Source organism: Suricata suricatta, chromosome 10 (assembly GCF_006229205.1).
Source record: "Suricata suricatta isolate VVHF042 chromosome 10, meerkat_22Aug2017_6uvM2_HiC, whole genome shotgun sequence".
NCBI classification, from domain to species: domain Eukaryota; kingdom Metazoa; phylum Chordata; class Mammalia; order Carnivora; family Herpestidae; genus Suricata; species Suricata suricatta.
In genome coordinates this window covers 35166916-35183526 of record NC_043709.1, presented here as the reverse complement: position 1 = coordinate 35183526, position 16611 = coordinate 35166916, and the positions used below count along the sequence as shown (strand labels likewise).

The 16611-nt window shown below is 38.9% G+C and overlaps 1 protein-coding gene and 1 pseudogene across 3 annotated transcripts in view; one reads left to right on the top strand and one right to left on the bottom strand.

The window, feature by feature from the left end:
• Positions 1-16611, top strand: part of METTL25 (methyltransferase like 25) — a 116631-nt gene that overhangs the window by 61631 nt on the left and 38389 nt on the right. The window lies entirely within an intron of this gene.
• LOC115303912 lies at positions 8341-16544 on the bottom strand (annotated as a pseudogene).

Genomic DNA, 16611 nt, shown 5'->3' with positions numbered 1-16611 from the left:
AGACATTTAGGCTCTTTCCATGATTTGGCTATTGTTGACAGTGCTGCTGTGAACATTGGGGTACATGTGCCCCTATGCATCAGCACTTCTGTATCCCTTGGGTAGATCCCTAGCAGTGCTATTGCTGAGTCATAGGAGAGTTCTATTGAGAGTTTTTTGAGGAACCTCCACACGGTTTTCCAGAGTGGCTGTACAAGTTTACATCCCACCAACAGTGCAGAAGGGTGCCCCTTTCTCCACATCCTCGCCAGCATCTATAGTCTTTTGATTTGTATGTTTTAGCCACTCTGACTGGTGTGAGGTAGTATCTCAGTGTGGTTTTGATTTGTATTTCCTTGATGATGAGTGACGCTGAACATCATTTCATGTGTCTCTTGGCCATCTGAATGTCCTCCCTGGAGTAGTGTTTATTCATGTCTTCTGCCCATCTCTTCACTGGATTATTCGTTTTTCGGGTGTGGAGTTTGGTGAGGTCCTTGTAGATTTTGGATACTAGCCCTTTATCTGATATTCCATTTGCCACTATCTTTTCCCATTCTGTCGGTTGTCTATTCGTTTTTTTGATTGTTTGCTTTGTGGTGCAGAAGCTTTTTATCTTGATGAGGTCCCAATAGTTCATTTTTGTTCTTGATTCCCTTGCCTTTGGGGATGTGTCAAGGAGGAAATTGCTGCAATTGAGGTCAAGGAGGCTGGTTCCTGCTTTCTCCTCTAGGGTTTTGATGGTTTCCTGTCTCACAATCAGGTCCTTTATCTATTTTGAGTTTATTTTTGTGAGTGGTGTAAGAAACTGGTCTAGTTTCATTCTTCTGCATGTTGCTGTCCAGCTCTCCCAACACCATCTGTTAAAGAGGCTGTCTGTTTTCCATTGGATACTCTTTCCTGTTTTGTCAAAGATTAATTGGCCATACACTTGTGGGTCCAGTTCTGGGCTCTCTATTTTATTCCATTGGTCTATGTGTCTGTTTTTGTGCCAATACCATACTGTCTTGATGATGGCAGCTTTGTAGTAGAGGCTAAAGTCTGGGATTGTGATGCCTCCCATTTTGGTTTTCTTCTTCAATATTACTTTGGCTATTCAGGGTTTTTTGTGGTTCCATACGAATTCTAGGATAGTTTGTTCTAGCTTTGAGAAGAATGCTGGTGCAATTTTGATTGGGATTGCATTGAATGTGTAGATTGAATTGGGTAATAATGACATTTTCACAATGTTTATTCTTCCAATCCATGAGCACAGGATGTTTTTCCATTTCTTTGTGTCTCCTTCAATTTCTTTCATAAGCTTTCTATAGTTTTCATCATACAGGTCTTTTTCATCTTTGGTTAGGTTTATTCCTAGGTATTTTATGGTTTTCCGTGCAATTGTGAATGGGATCAGTTTTTTTATTTCTTTTTCTGTGGCTTCATTATTGGTGTATAAAAATGCAACTGATTTATGTACATGATTTTGAACCTTTGACTTTAGTCAATTTTGGATCAGTTCTAGAGGGCTTCTGGTGGAGTCAATTGGGTTTTCCTTGTAGAGTATCATTTCATCTGCGAAAAGGGAAAGTTTGAATTCTTCTTTGCCGATTCTGATGCCTTTCATTTCCTTTTGTTGTGATTGCTGATGCTAGGACTTCCAGCACTATGTTAAACAACAGTGATGAGAGTGGACACCTCTGTCATGTTCATGATCTCAGGGGGAAAGGTCTCAGTTTTTCCCCATTGAGGATGATATTAGCTGTGGGCTTTTCATAAATTGCTTTAATAATGTTTAAGTAAGTTCCTTCTATCCTGACTTTCTCAAGGGCTTTTATTAAGAAGGGATATTGTATTTTTGTCAAATGCTTTTTCTGCATCTATCAACAGGCTCATATGGTTTTTATCTTTTCTTTTGTTAATGTGATGGATCACATTGATGAATTTGCAAATATTGAACCAGCCCTGTAACTCAGGAATGAATCCCACTTGATCATGATGGATAATTCTTTTTATATGCTGTTGAATTCGATTTGCGAGTATATTGTTGAGTATTTTTGCATCTGTATTCACTAAGGATATTGGCATGTAGTTCTCTTTTTTGTTGGATCTCTGTCTGGTTTGGGAATCAAAGTGATACTTGCTTCGTAGAATGAGTCTGGAATAACTTGAGAAGGATGGGTGTTAACTCTGCTTTAAATGTCTGGTAGAATTCCCCTGGGAACCCATCCAGCTCTGGCCTTTAATTTGTTGGGAGATTTTTGATAACTTATTCGATTTCTTCACTGGTTATTGTGTCTGTTCAGATTTTCTATCTCTTTCCATTTCAGTTTTGGTAGTGCATGTGTGTTTAGGAATTTACACATTTCTTCTAGATTGTCCAGTTTGTTGGCATATAGTTTTTCATAGTAATCCCTGATGATTGCTTGTATTTCTGAGGGATCAGTTCTAGTAAATCCATTTTCATTCATGATTTTGTCTATCTGGGTGTTCTCCCTTTTCTTTCTGAGGAGCCTGGCTAGAGGTTTATCAGTTTTGTTTATTTTTTCAAAGAACCAACTCTTGGTTTCATTGATCAGTTCAATTATTTTTTTGGAGTCTATATTGTTTATTTCTGCCCTGATTTTTATTATTTCTCTTCTTCTGCTAAGTTTGGGGTGCTCTTGCGGCTCCCTTTCTAGTTTCCTTAGGTGCTCAGTTAGATTTTGAATTTGCGTTTTTTTCTAGTTTGTTGAAATAGGCCTGGATTGCAATAAACTTTCCTCTTAGGACTGCCTTTGCTACGTCCCAGAGAGTTTGGATTGTTATATTTTCGTTTTCATTTGTTTCCATATATTTTTTTAATTTCTTCTCTAATTGTCTGATTGGCCCAATCATTCTTCAGTAGGGTGGTTTTTAACCTCCACATTTTTAAAGGTTTTCCAGACTTTTTCCTATGGTTGATGTCAAGTTTCATAGCATTGTGATCTGGAAGAGTGCATGGCATGATCTTAATGCGTTTGTATTTATGGAAGGCTGTTTTATGCACCAGTATGTGATCAATCTTGGAGAATATGCCATGCACACTTGAGAAGAAAGTGAATTCCCTAGCTTCTAAATATATCTATTAATTCCATCTGTTTCAGTGTGCCATTCAGGTCAATTGTTTCTTTAGTGATTTTCTGTCTGATTGACCTATACATTGTTGTAAGTGGAGTATTAAAGTCCCCTGCAATTAGCACATTCTTAACAATACGATTGTTTGTTTGTGATTAGTTGTTCTTTGTATTTGGGTGCTCCTGAATTCAGTGCATAGATGTTTATAATTGTTAGCTCTTCCTGATGTAGAGACCCTGTAATTATTATATTATATCCTTCTTCATCTTTTGTTACTGCCTTTACTTTAAAGTCCAGATTGTCCAATGTAAGTATGCCTACTCCGGCTTTCTTTTGACGTCCAGTTGCATGATAGATATTTCTCCATCCCCTTACTTTCAATCTGAAGGTGTCTTCAGGTCTAAATTATGTCTCTTGTAGACAGTAAATAGATGGATTTTGGTTTTTTAGCCATTCTGCCACCCTGTCGTTTGATTGGAGTGCTCAGTCCATTTACATTCAGTGCTATTGTTGAAAAACATGGGTTTAGATTTATTGTGTTCTCTGTTGAGTTCATGTTTGTATTGATCTCTATGGTGTCTTATATTCCTTGCTACATTTTTCTCATAGAGTCCCTCTTAGGATTTCTTCTAGGGCTGGTTTGGTGGTGATAAATTCTCTCAATTTTTGTTTATTTGGGAAAACCTTTATCTCTCCTTCTATTTTGAATGACAGGCTTGCTGGATAAAGAATTCTTGGTTGCATATTTTTCTTGTTCATCACATTGAAGATTTCCTGCCATTCCTTTCTGGCCTGCCATGTTTCAGTAGATAGATCTGTAACCACTCTGATAGGTTTCCCTTTGTATGTGAGGGCCCTTTTCTCCCTAGTTGCTTTCAGAATTCTCTATCTTTGTATTTTTCCAGTTTCACTATGATATGTCGTGCTGAAGGTTGGTTCAGGTTACGTCTTAGGGGAGTTCAATCTGCCTCTTGAATTTCAGTGTCGTTTTCTTTCCCCAGATTAGAGAAGTTTTGGGCTATAATTTGATCCAGCACCCCTTCAGGACCTTTTTCTCTTTCTTCCTTTTTAGGAACTCCTATGATAGGGATACTATTCCCTTTGATTGTATCACTCAGGTCTCACCTTCCCCTTTCGTGCTCCTGTATCAATTTCTCTCTTTTTCTCGGCTTCCTCTTTTGCTATAACTGTGTCTTCTAATTCACCTATTCTTCTCTCTGCTTCTTCAATCCATGCAGTGGCAGCCTCCATTTTATTATTCACCTCATTTATAGCCTTTTGAAAGTCTCTAGTCTTTGTATCAATAGCTTCTCTGATGGCTTCCATGCTTTTTTCAAGTCCAGCGATTAATTTTATGACAGTTGTTCTAAATTCTTGTTCAGTTATGTTGCTTGTGTCTGTTTTGAGCTGTTCTGTAGCTGTGATTTCTTCCTGGAATTTCTTTAGAGGAGAGTTCTTTCGTTTCATCATTTTGGCTAGCTTTCTGCCTCTTGTCAGTTTTTAAAGCTCGTTCTGCACTGTGTGCCTGTTAGCATTGCTCTATTAAAGGAGGCTCTTTGACTATGCAGGGCTTATTGTTTCAGGAGATGTTCTTTTAATGGTGTCTCTCAGTTTCTCTTGTTACATCTGATTAATTTATTTCCCTACTAAGTGATATTTGGGACTCTCCACCATATGTGCTTTGGCTTTTTCTTGAGGTAGCCCTGAAAAGGAAAACAGACAAACACACAGGGAACAAAAGCATGCAAACGCAAAGACAGATCAAGTAAACAAGCAAACCAAAAGGGGAAAGAGAAAAAGAACAGAAAAGAAAAGAGAGGACAGGAAAGGAGATAAAGAAGAAGATGGGGGGACAGAAACAGCCATAGATAAAGGACTGTCTGAGAGCATAAAACCTGTGAAGGGGAGAGATAAGAATGAGATAACGGAAAATATATCTGGATGGTAATCACAGCAGTGCATAAATGTTGGTCTTTCCCAGACTTCAGGGGGGAAAGGGAGAAAAGAAGGAAAAAGGAATACAGAAAAGAGAAAACAAGGGGAAAGTTAAAAAATGAAAAGAATAAGAAATAAGGAAAAAATTTAAAAAAATAAAAATAATAAGAAAAAAAGCTGCTCTCCAGTGTGGATGGGCATGGTTTGATGTATGTAGGTCCGGTGTCAGGAGCTGCTCTCTGAGGCCCTGCCTTAGTGGTTGCAGGGAGAAGAATGGCAGCACCCACCCCAAGCGTCCCTCAGACCATGCATTACCAGCAACTCTCTTGAGTCCGACTTCCCCATGCCATGGACGGGTCAAATTGCTTTGTTTTTCTAAGCTCCGCCAAGTTTCTAAATCCTAGTCCACGCACTTTAATGCTGCTACCACAGTTAAAATGATCTCTAGTAGGTGGGTGGCTTTCTGGTGGGGATTGAGGTGGGGGACTGGGGAGCCAGTTTGTCACTGGCTCTACCTAGGCGAGCTGCCGAGCCCAAGGGAGACCAAGCCTGCTGAGGGGGATGGATTTTTCTCCCTGCGCCCAGTGACTGCACATAAGGTGTTTGTGTCTCTGAGTGTTTTCAGTCTCTCCTTCTCTACTCCCCAACTCTCCTCTACACTACACAACTGTCCCGTGTGCCACCCTGCATGGTCGTCCTGAGAGCTGCCCTGCCCAGCCAGTTCCGCCCAGCCCTCCAGAGTCCTGAGCTGCCTCTGGGCACATGGCACCAAGTTTCTGGGCTCGCTCTCTCTCTCTCTCTCTCTCGCTCTCTCTCTCTCTCTCTCTCTCTCGGTTCTGCTTTGGCGGAGACTCCCCTCAGAGTCTCCAGTCCCAGTTCACACTCACTCAGGCATCCATGAGGCTGTTATCAATAAGGAGTCTGTGCGCATACCTCTGTTCTTGGAGATCAGAATATTGTGGCTTTTAATTCTCCTCCGTTTGATAGTTGCTGACGGGCAGAGATTACAGAGCTCCCTACTTCTCTGCCATCTTGCCGCTCTGGGAGACTTTTTTAAGATAACATTTATATAGTCAGTTAAAAGATGAGAGAGGAAGCCATGCAGTTATCCTAGAGAAATTGTGTTCCAGGCAGAGGGAACAGCAGGTAAAAAACCCAAGGGAGGGGCTTGCTTACTTTTTCAAGGAACACCAAAAAGACCAATATGACTAAAACAGAGTTAAGGGCAAAAGCACAGAGATCTTTTAGGAAGTTGTAATTCAGGTGAGCTGTAATCTAGTTGAGAGATGATGGTGGTTTAGGTCAGAGGGGAACATTAAGAAGAAATTATTAAATTTTTAATATATTTTTAAAGTATTGTCAGCAGAAATTATTGACAGTAGAAGTGTGGAAAAAATAAAAAAAAAGGCATAACTCAAAAGTTTTTTTACCTGAAACACTAGAAAGATGGAGTTGTCATTTAGTGAACTGGATATGACTACAGAAAGAGTAAAATTGAGAGGGAAGTTATTTGGGAGAGGTAGAATTCAACATGCCTCTTAGAAATTCAAGTGCAGAAGTTACATTATGAATTGGATAGATAATTCTGGATTTTTGAGGACAAATATGGGTCAAAGATAAGAAATTTGTGAGTTATTAACATACAGATAGTAAGTCTGAATGAGATCACTTAGGGAATAGAAATGATGAAGAAGTACAGAGACGGAACAAACACAAGAACATTCCAGAGGAGGTTGGGAAGATAAGAAAGACCATCCGGAGGGTGTGATTTTAAAAAAAGAGAGAAAAAGAAAAGAATAATATAGTTTTGCTTTTTTACTTAGCAATATATCTTGGAGCTCTTTTCATAAATTTGTTTTATATACTATAAAGTATTCTGTGGAATGGAGTGGATGTTCTTATTCTATTTAGCTTCTCTTGTATTGGTTAACTTTTGTTTTGTAATTTTCTCCTCAAACTTTCATGGTTTTTGTCTTACCCAGTTCAATAATCTATCTGGAATAATTTTGTATGTATGATTCAAGAAGTGGCCTTAATCTTAGAGTTTTATCTTATATTTTTCTAAATGCTGTTTATTGAATCATCCATGATTTGCCACACTGGGACAGGGATTAATGACACCAGTACATCTGTTGTCTGGGGTTGGCAATTCTAGATGGCAAGGCACAGTGCACACTCGGTGAACACCACCAGATAGGAACATCGAACAAGGCATCTTTGTTTCATATTTTGCTAGAGCTCTTTGTCATATTTGTAGCATGGATGCAAAAAGCATAGGAAGGAGGTAGTTAATAATAAAAATGTGTATTAAATATTAGCACTTTAATGTTTGAAGAAGAAATATTTTATTTATCCAGACAGCTTGCTCAAGGATTGAAATGCTGATCACATCAAACATTTTATGAGGCTGAAGTAGAAAAATTTACTTAAGTCTTTCATTTAGGATTATAGTATATGTTTATAATGCAAATTTATATGGAAAGTTACAAAATGTTTTGTACTTAAAAAATGATTTTAAAATTATCTCATTTTCTTTATAATATGTGGGTATAATAAACATTGCTGACCAAATTCAAAGTAAAAGCTGATTTAGATGATTCATGTATTGAATGGATTTTAAATTAGATTGTTAGGATCCATGAAAAAGTCTGTTGGGATCTTAATTGGTATGCATTGAATTTAAAGATCATTATGGAGAGAATTGATGTCTTCAGGATGTCAATTTCTCCTCTCTGGAATGTAAATTGTATCCTCGTTTATTTGTTGTAGTTTCAAGCAGTCCTGTTAATTTTGCCCAGTTTTAGTTTGGTTTACTCATCAAGATTTTATAATTTTTTCATTCATATAAGAAATATGTATTGGTATCTGTCACATGCTAGTCACTATTCTAGGTACTAGGGATTCAAGATTGAACAAAACAAAGCCTCTGCTCTTATCAAGCTTATATTCTAATAAGAAGGCATAAGGAATATACAAGTAAGGAAATGTAATGTCAGGTTATGAACAGTGAAAGAAACTAAACAGTAGAGAGGAGAGTGAGGTATATGGTGACAAAGCAAAATTTTTCAAAAATCACTTATCTTATGTATTTTTTCCCCAGTCACTTCATTTTACTTCTTCATATTATCAGCAAACACACCAAGATGCAAGTAGGGCTTGTTTCATATTAATATATTAACGGGTTGTTTTGTCAGATAAACAGGTAATTATCTTTAAATAACCATCTCCTCACTTCACGGTCAGTCCAGAAGCAAATGAGAGCAAATTTTAGTGCCTCCCAGGGAATATGACCGATTAGGCATGAAGCTTAAATGGAAGAGGTCAGGGTGAGGGGCTGGTGAGAGGTCATGGTCAGCACACAGGCTCAGGCCAGGCCCCAGGGGTCGGGGGACTTTGTTCCAGCCCGTCCAGCAACCCCCAGCTGTCATGGTGGGATGAACATGCATTCTCCAGTTCCAGTCCAGGAAGTTCCTTCTAGAGGGAAAAGCAAGAAGGCAAAGGGAAGCAAATGCCAAAAACACTAGCAGGGAGGCAGTGGGCTCCCTCCCTGTCGCAGCAGCCTGGCACTAATGTTGCCCACCACCTGGAAGCTTGTGTTAATGCTCCAGAAGTCACAAAGCAGTGGCAGCAGAGGACCAGGGAGGGGAAGGTGAGTGTGACTGGGGCTGGAGGCAGGCTAGGATAGAAATGTCTGCTGAAAAGGTGGCCTTCCATGGTTAGGCACAGACCAGAGTGGAGGGAATGTGAGGGAGGCCTGGCATGGGTCCTCAGGAAGAGATACGAGGCTGGTCTGAGGGAGCTCACAAAGCTGAGTATAATGTAGATTTCTAAACAAGGGAGCTGTGCTGAGTAGACGAAGTGGCCAGGAAGGTCCTTCTGTGAGTAGAAGCTACTAGAGCGAGACAGGAACCAGATAATTGCCAGTGCTCTTGGGGAGTCCCCTGGATATGGTAAGAGGGAAATGCGTCCAGCAGCGCTTCGGGCTCTGAACTAGCTTGAGAAGATGGGAGGCATGGCTCCTGAGTCAAGGGGCTCCCCGTTCTCCCAACATCAGTCCCTAGGAAGTGGTTTATAATCAGACCTATAAAAATAACAAGCCCCTTCCATCACCTCTCTGCCCCAAGGGGAAGGAAGGGAAGGGAAGAGTGACTAGGGGTGGGAGGCAGGGGACGGGTCTACTAGTTCTTATTCCAGAAGGAGGCTGGTAGTACGGATGTGGCGGAGGCTGGCTCGTGGGAGTGTAGACATCATGTGGGTCGCCCAGATTGTAACAGTCTCTGAGGGCCACTTCTGCAGCCTTACCTTCAGCCGCAAGAGGGGAGAGAACTTCAGGGCCACTGACCGGAGGCTCCCTGGGCCCAGGACCAGGCACATATCCCATGACCCCGTCTATCCTGGGAGGTCCTGGATAGAACTCAAGTGGGGGTGATGGATAAGGGTGCCAGGAGGGCAGGCGTACATTCCATTGGCAACTAGCAGGAGAAAGACATAGGCTCCATTTAGGGGGCTTCACCTCGGGAGGCTTGAGATGCCACCTGTAGCATCTGTTGTCCAAACGTGATGGCATTCCCTACCACAAAGGTCACTTGTATGTCGCAGAGCCTTCCCAGCCACCTCCTGCTTCAGCTTTCACTGTCCTCTTGACATTGTTTGCACCAAACACAGGCTGCTTCATCTCACAGTCCTTCATCAGATAAAACAGCATCATGAAGGACTTCTTGGTCTCTTTGAAGGACACCAGCACCTTCTTCATGTCTTTGAATGTAAGTTCCACATGGTATTAGAATGTTAGGATGCTCTCAGTGTTGCTGATGATCATTCTGCCACCCTGCAATTGATTCTTGTTGAGGACCTTAGTCTCTCAGAAAAGGTCCTTATTTTTTTTTTTCTATCTTCCCCCCACTTTACTTATTTCAGTATTGGTCATATGGTTTTAAATAAGATATTCTAAAACCCTCTATTTAGGGAGGTGTAATGTAAATTAAGCTTATTAACTTAGGTGACAAAAATGTATATATTTAAAAGCATAACACCTGTTTGTTTTTCCCAGATAAAATCATTCCAGTCAGAATTCATTTAGGTTTAAATAAATTTAAAAAGAATATCTTTTTCCAAAATATAATGAGGGCATGTATATAATCTTGGTTCATCTATCTAATTCTTTTTATTCAATTCAACAAAGCTCTGCAGGAGGCACTAGAGGATGTCAGACAAGCGAGACACTCTCTTTCCCCTTAGGGAGGCTGGTGATCTAGTGAGGAATTAAGAAGCAATTACAAAGAACTTTCATGCATATCTGAGAGTGATACATTCCTGGCCCATAGACCTTAATCAACTGTGACTGTGAATTATTTTAAAAAATGGATGAAAGAAGTGATAAATGTTGGATGTATAAACCAAGTACTGTTAAGTCTAGAAGAGAGAATAATTTTTCATAACTAAAGGATAAGAGAAAGCTTTCTAAAAGAGGCGATGTTTGATCTTCATTTAGAAAATGAATGAGATAGGGAAGGACATTTTGAGAACTTTGTGGAGAAGAAGCATAAAGGCAGACACTGTGTGGCTTGTTCTGAGTGAAATAAGTCCATGTAGATGTATATCCAAGAGGGAGTTGAGGGTGATGGTGTTGGAAACAGAAAACATGGTCAAAAAAGCAAATTAGGGCCATATCTTGAGAGTCATGAATACTATTTTGGGGTGTCAGAATATTATTCTGTGGGGAACAGATATGCTTTGTCCCATAAAAATATCTCTTGTGTTGTGGTTTAATGCAAAGGAGTTGCATACACTCATCTACATTTCTGAAAGGTAGTGATTTGGGGCAGTATAGAGGATACATTGACATAGAGGTAGAACAGGGACAGGGAGACTAGTTAGGAAATAGTTACAAAAGTTCAGATGAAGAATACATTGGATAGGGGGGTGGCTGGGTAGCTCCGTCAGTTGAGTGGCTCTTGATTTCAGCTCAGGTTGTGATCCCAGGGTCATGAGATCAAGCCCTGTGTCAGTGTGGAGACTGTTTAAGATTCTCTCTTTTTCCCTCTGCCCCTCTCCCCCACTCATTCTCATTCTCTCTCTCTCTCTCAAATGAAAAAAAAAAAAAGAGAAAAAGAATACATTGGATGAGAACAGGAGGAGAATAAATAAAACAGTCTAAGTAAGTAAATTAAATAGAGGTCAGGAGAAACCTCATTAAAAGGTGAGAATTTAGAAAGGACATGGAAAAGGTAATTGAGTCACCAATTGAGTAGCTGGGGGGAAATCATTCCACACAGGTAGAACCAACTGGCATATTTGAAGAATAGTAAGAAGCCAGAGAGGAGGTGAGGAAGACTAGTAAGAGAGGAGCTCAGGAAGGCAATAGCTCTGGGTGGAGAGTTATTGATCACCTAGAGGTACATAGAATATCACAAGTCTTATTCTAAGTGAAATGGGAATCAGGAAGTTAACAGTAGGCAGATGGATGTTTTGCATCAATTAGAATAATTTGAAATGAATTTACTTAAAAAGAGGCTATTTACGAGATATAGGTTTAGGGGAATTGTGGGGCATAGTGTGGAAATCTGTTGCTTACCATAGAAAATTCCAAAGCTTTGAGATAGGTATTTTGCCAGTTTAGAAAACTGAAAATGGTACAACAGGTTGAAACAGAGAACAAGGTGTGAAATGAAACTGGAGAGGTAGGCACAAGCAGAACATGTTAAGGAACAGTGTCTTCATGTTTTGGGGTTTTTTTAAGTTTTTATTTTAAAATACCAGTTAGTTAACATATAATGTAATATTCAGGTGTACAGTATAATAATTCAGTATTTCCATACATCACCTGATGCTCATCACAAGCACACCTATTTCGCCTATTGCACCCATCCCCCCACTCCCCTCCCCTCTGGGAACCGCCAGTTTGTTCTCTATTGTTAAGCGTCTGTTTCTTGGCTTTTAATCTTAAAAGGAAAATAAAGATCTGTTAAGCAGGAAAGTGAATGGATGAGGTTTATATTTTTAATTTCACTTTGCAGTATTGAAACTGAAATAAGGAGCAAGAGTGGGTGTTGGTAACCAATCAAGAGGCTTCCATAGCAGTACCAGGAGTTGGGGGTGGTGGAAATAGAGAATATTAATGGATTTGAGGAATATTTAAGAGAAAAATAACCTTGAATTTGTAAAACAAGCTATATATGGGAAAGTGAAATTCCTGAACACTTTGACTCATGTAAATGAGTAAATGTTGATGTCAGTCACTGAAATAGGAAACTTTAGGACATCTGATTTTGTGTCATTCAGGTATTTAGATGTTGGACATGTTATCAAGTGCCAATGAAGTATCCATTTGTTGGTGGTTAGACTATTGGCGGTCAGAATAAGATCTTAGAAAAAAGGCTGAAGATATAATTTAGGAATTGGAGTAGGTTGCATAGCGTCTCCCAAAAAATCATGTCAACTTAGAACCTCAGAATGTAACTTGATTTAGATAGAGAGTATTTATAGATGTAATTATAACATTATATATAATGTTAACATGAGGTCATACTGGAATAAAGTAGACCCTAAATCCAATAGTTAATATCTTCATAAGAAGAGGACAGGATACACAGAGACTCAGAGGGAAGACAGCCATGTGAAGACAGAGGCCGAAACTGGAGTGGTACCGCCACAGGCCACAGATTACCAAGGATTGCCAGCAGCCACTTCTAGATCCTAGGAAAGGGCAAGGAAAGGATTTTTCCCTAGAGCCTCAGAGAGAGCATGGCCCAGCCCATACCTTGACTTCAGACTTCTAGCTTCCATAACTGTGAGAGAATACTTTTCTGTTGTTTTAAGCTACCAAGTGTGTGGTAATTTGTTATTGCTGCCCTAGGAAAGTGATCCAGGAACTGTCAGTGTATATTGAGGTACAGGTAAGACTGCCTAGGAAAAGCACACAGAGAGCAAGGGTTGCACACTGGCTCTGATAGTGAGTGCCCACAGGCCCATTTCTGGCAATTTTGACAGTTGTATAATGCTCCAATTGTTCTTTAAATAGCAATAAGACTGGGCAAATGTGATACTTGCTTACTATGAAAATTGATTAATACCTATTTTTTGTATCTAGCTGCTTCACACATTTACCAACTGAAAACATTTGAGTTTGCAAATCTTTCCTCAAAAAAGTATAAAGTGCAGGGTAAGATTAATCTTTATGAACATTTAATAGACAGAAAATAACAAACTATCAAGGGATATGAAGAGTATCAGGCCTCAAATAAGACAGCATGGTACCGTGGAACCAGAGGAAGAGAATGTTACAAGGAGGAACATCAAAACCTCCTAAAATTCACAGTAAGAAAAATACTCATTGGGTTTTATCTCATAGATGCTAGTGGTGATGGAAGCAAGAGTTGTTGGAATAATATGGTTAGATGTGTCTATTTTAGAAAGATAATATTACTCTTAATGTAAAGGATGGAAAAGACTAAAGGAAAGAAAAAAAGAATTAGTAAGTAAGTATTACATTTACCTAGTCAAGAGCTAATGAAAACTGAAAATGAAAATAAGGTATAATTAAGAGAATATGTATATAAGAACTGGGGATCAAAGGAAAGAATAATGGAAGATGGTTCTAAAGTTCAAACTTGTTTAATTAAGTAGGTGTTAATATTATTAACATCAGAAGGAAGAATTAGTGGAATCTCTACTTTTATGAGATGAATGGATTTCTAAAGCCAACAAAGAAGAAATGAGAAGAAAAAAAAAAGAGACTTCATCTGTTCCCAAATTATCATTTAAAGACAGCATAAAAGTGATCCTAGGGGGAACAACTGATAAGCTCAGTTTGACTAGATCTGAATAAAGGAACACAGTTAAATAGATAAATATATAACAATAGAAACAGTGAACTCTGTGACTTTGATTCAGAACATAGAAGGGCGCCTCATTCTTCACTGCAATCAGAATGAAGTTAGTGAAATAGGTTCCAAAGATAATACTGAACCTGTACATGAAAGGCTTTGTTTGACTTTGAGGTTGTCTTGCCTCTGTATTCATTGTTTGCACTTTGTTAAAAAGCGAGCAGAACTGTGAGGCCACCATGACCTCTGCCACAGAGGAAACTGTGATGTAGATTAAGAAAACTTCAAGGAGATTCCACAACCATCAGGTGTCCAAAGGAGAGAGGCTCTAATGGGATTTCACATAGCCCTGAGCCCAGGCTGGCAATTGCTATAATCTGCCCTCGGATCTTAGGTGTTTGGCTAGGGTTTCAGGGAGCCATACACATTGAGTAAGACTGTCCTTCTGCCACCACTGTTACATACGGCTGGAGAGGAAGCTCTCTCGTACACAAAAATTACCTTCAATAGGCAGGCCTTTATTATGGGAGTAAAGAGCAGCTTTGTGAGCCCTAAGGAACACCATAACCTTTCTCTACCTTCATCACCTTTATCAGCACAAATCAGTGAACATGCTTCAAGGAAGACCATCTTTTACTAGCCTCCATTTTTCTAATGACAGCCCCATGTGCACAGAAGCTTTTTCTGCTGGCTTCCGTGTTTGTGTCATCTAAAATCGAGAGGGATACCAGGAATCCTATGTATCCCTGCCTTTATCTTCCCTTTATTACTAGAAATCAATTGGGAATCCCAAAACTCTGCATTCTTCTGAATAATTCCCACCCTTATCTTCCCCATACCACACACTCACAGCTTCACCACTGTCTGGGGACTGCTAGGACTAATGCCACCATGCCTTTAACCCCTATTCCTGGCTACAACCAACAAGAGAATGGATGTGAGGAGGAGGAGAGGGTGACAGGGAAGACCTGACTATTATATCAGTTAGCATTTTTCCTAACTATTCTGAATAAAATAGCAAAAACCCATCTTTCTAGCCCCTTACCCTTTACAGTAAGCTCTAGATCTTTCTCTTTTTGGTTATAAGAAAAAAAAAACTTTACAGTTATTCTTTTATTTAGCATTAATCACATCTAAGTAAATTGTAAAGCCTTAAATAAAACTCAACTTGCTATTTCAGGTTATCTAGGAAATAGAGGAAGTAGTCCAAGGATCCCCAAGACCTGGGTAGGCTTCAAGGGCTCCACAGGTCCTGTGCATTTGTAATTGAAATTGTTGATATAGCTTGGTGGTTAAGAGCATGGCCTCTGGAGTCCCCATGGCCTAGATTTAAATCCTACCTCACCATGTGCTTGATTTTGCAACTTACGCAGTTTACTAGCCTGCATGTGCTTAGTTTCTCTAGCGGAACCATAAGGATGTGACTGTACCTACTTCATAGAACTGCTGTAGGGACTAAAGCTAGTCAATACATTTAAAGCACTTACAATAGGGCCTCACAATATTAAGTGCTGTATATACATTAACATTATTATTATTTATATTCCCAGGGGAAGGTCCATATCTTCCATCTGATTATCAGGAAGGTCTATCATAAATCTTGATTTACGAACTGAAAGAAACCACTTTCACAGGCTTAGGAACTCCATAAAATTTAAATTTTCTCTATTTAATCAAAAGTCATCTGATCCTAGGGGCACCTGGGTGGCTCAGTTGGTTAAGCATCTGACTTTGGCTCAGGTCATGATCTCACAGTTTGTGGGTTCGAGCCTCGCATCAGGCTCTGTGCTGACAGCTCAGAGCCTGGATCCTGCTTCAGATTCTGTGTCTCCCTCTTTCTCTGCCCCTCCCACTCATGCTCTGTTTCTCCCTGTAACAATAATAAATAAACATTAAAAAAAATTTTTTTAAGTCATTTGATCCTTTATAGCAGAGAAATTTATTTAGTTGAATCTATTTCAGCAATATTTTCTTTTAAAGAGTTTTTATGTTTTCAAAGTTTTAATTCTATTTTTTTACTTTTTAACTTAATAGAAAATTTGTTTTTCTTATTTTTTTTAATTGTCACAATCTTGATAAAATGTAAGCTCTTATCTTTTAGGCTTCAAATTTAAAAAAGAAACTCATTTGTTTTCCTTTTCAAAACCCCTATGTAATTACTAGATTTGCACTAAGGGTTTGAACATTAGCAAATCATGTACAAAACTCTGTGAGTTGGGCAAAAGATATGTGTGATTAAACTGTAAATGTTGATTTTTGTTGTTGTTACTTAAACCATAGATGCAGTGAGCCAAATTGAATCACGATTGAAACTATTGCAGCCTGTTAATATAATGAATAAAGAAGAGCTTCTACAGCTGTTCTTTTTCTGGAAAGTGAATATAGTGGCTGAAAAAATAATTGATGCTTCATCGTTAGGGATGAATTAATATTGTTCTATAATAAATTGCCAAATGTCATTTAATAAGTTTTTTTTTTTTTAGAAAGTCAGGTCAGCAGTAAATTGTCAGTATCTCATTACTTATTTCCTAAAGTTACACTGAACATAAAGAGTACTTCCATTTTAAATTGCTTTTACTAAATCTTAGAAAAAATAATTTTGGCAAATTGGTTAGTATCAGACCTAGAGCTTAAACACAAAACAGCTGTTGTTGAAAATACCACTTTCATAACATTAATATGCTTTCAATTAACAGATTGGAACGAACTGTTAAACATTACTTCCTCCATGTCTAACTACTGTTTGACTCTCTCAATAACTGCTTTTCTTTCTCAGTAGATTGTTTACTTTAACTGA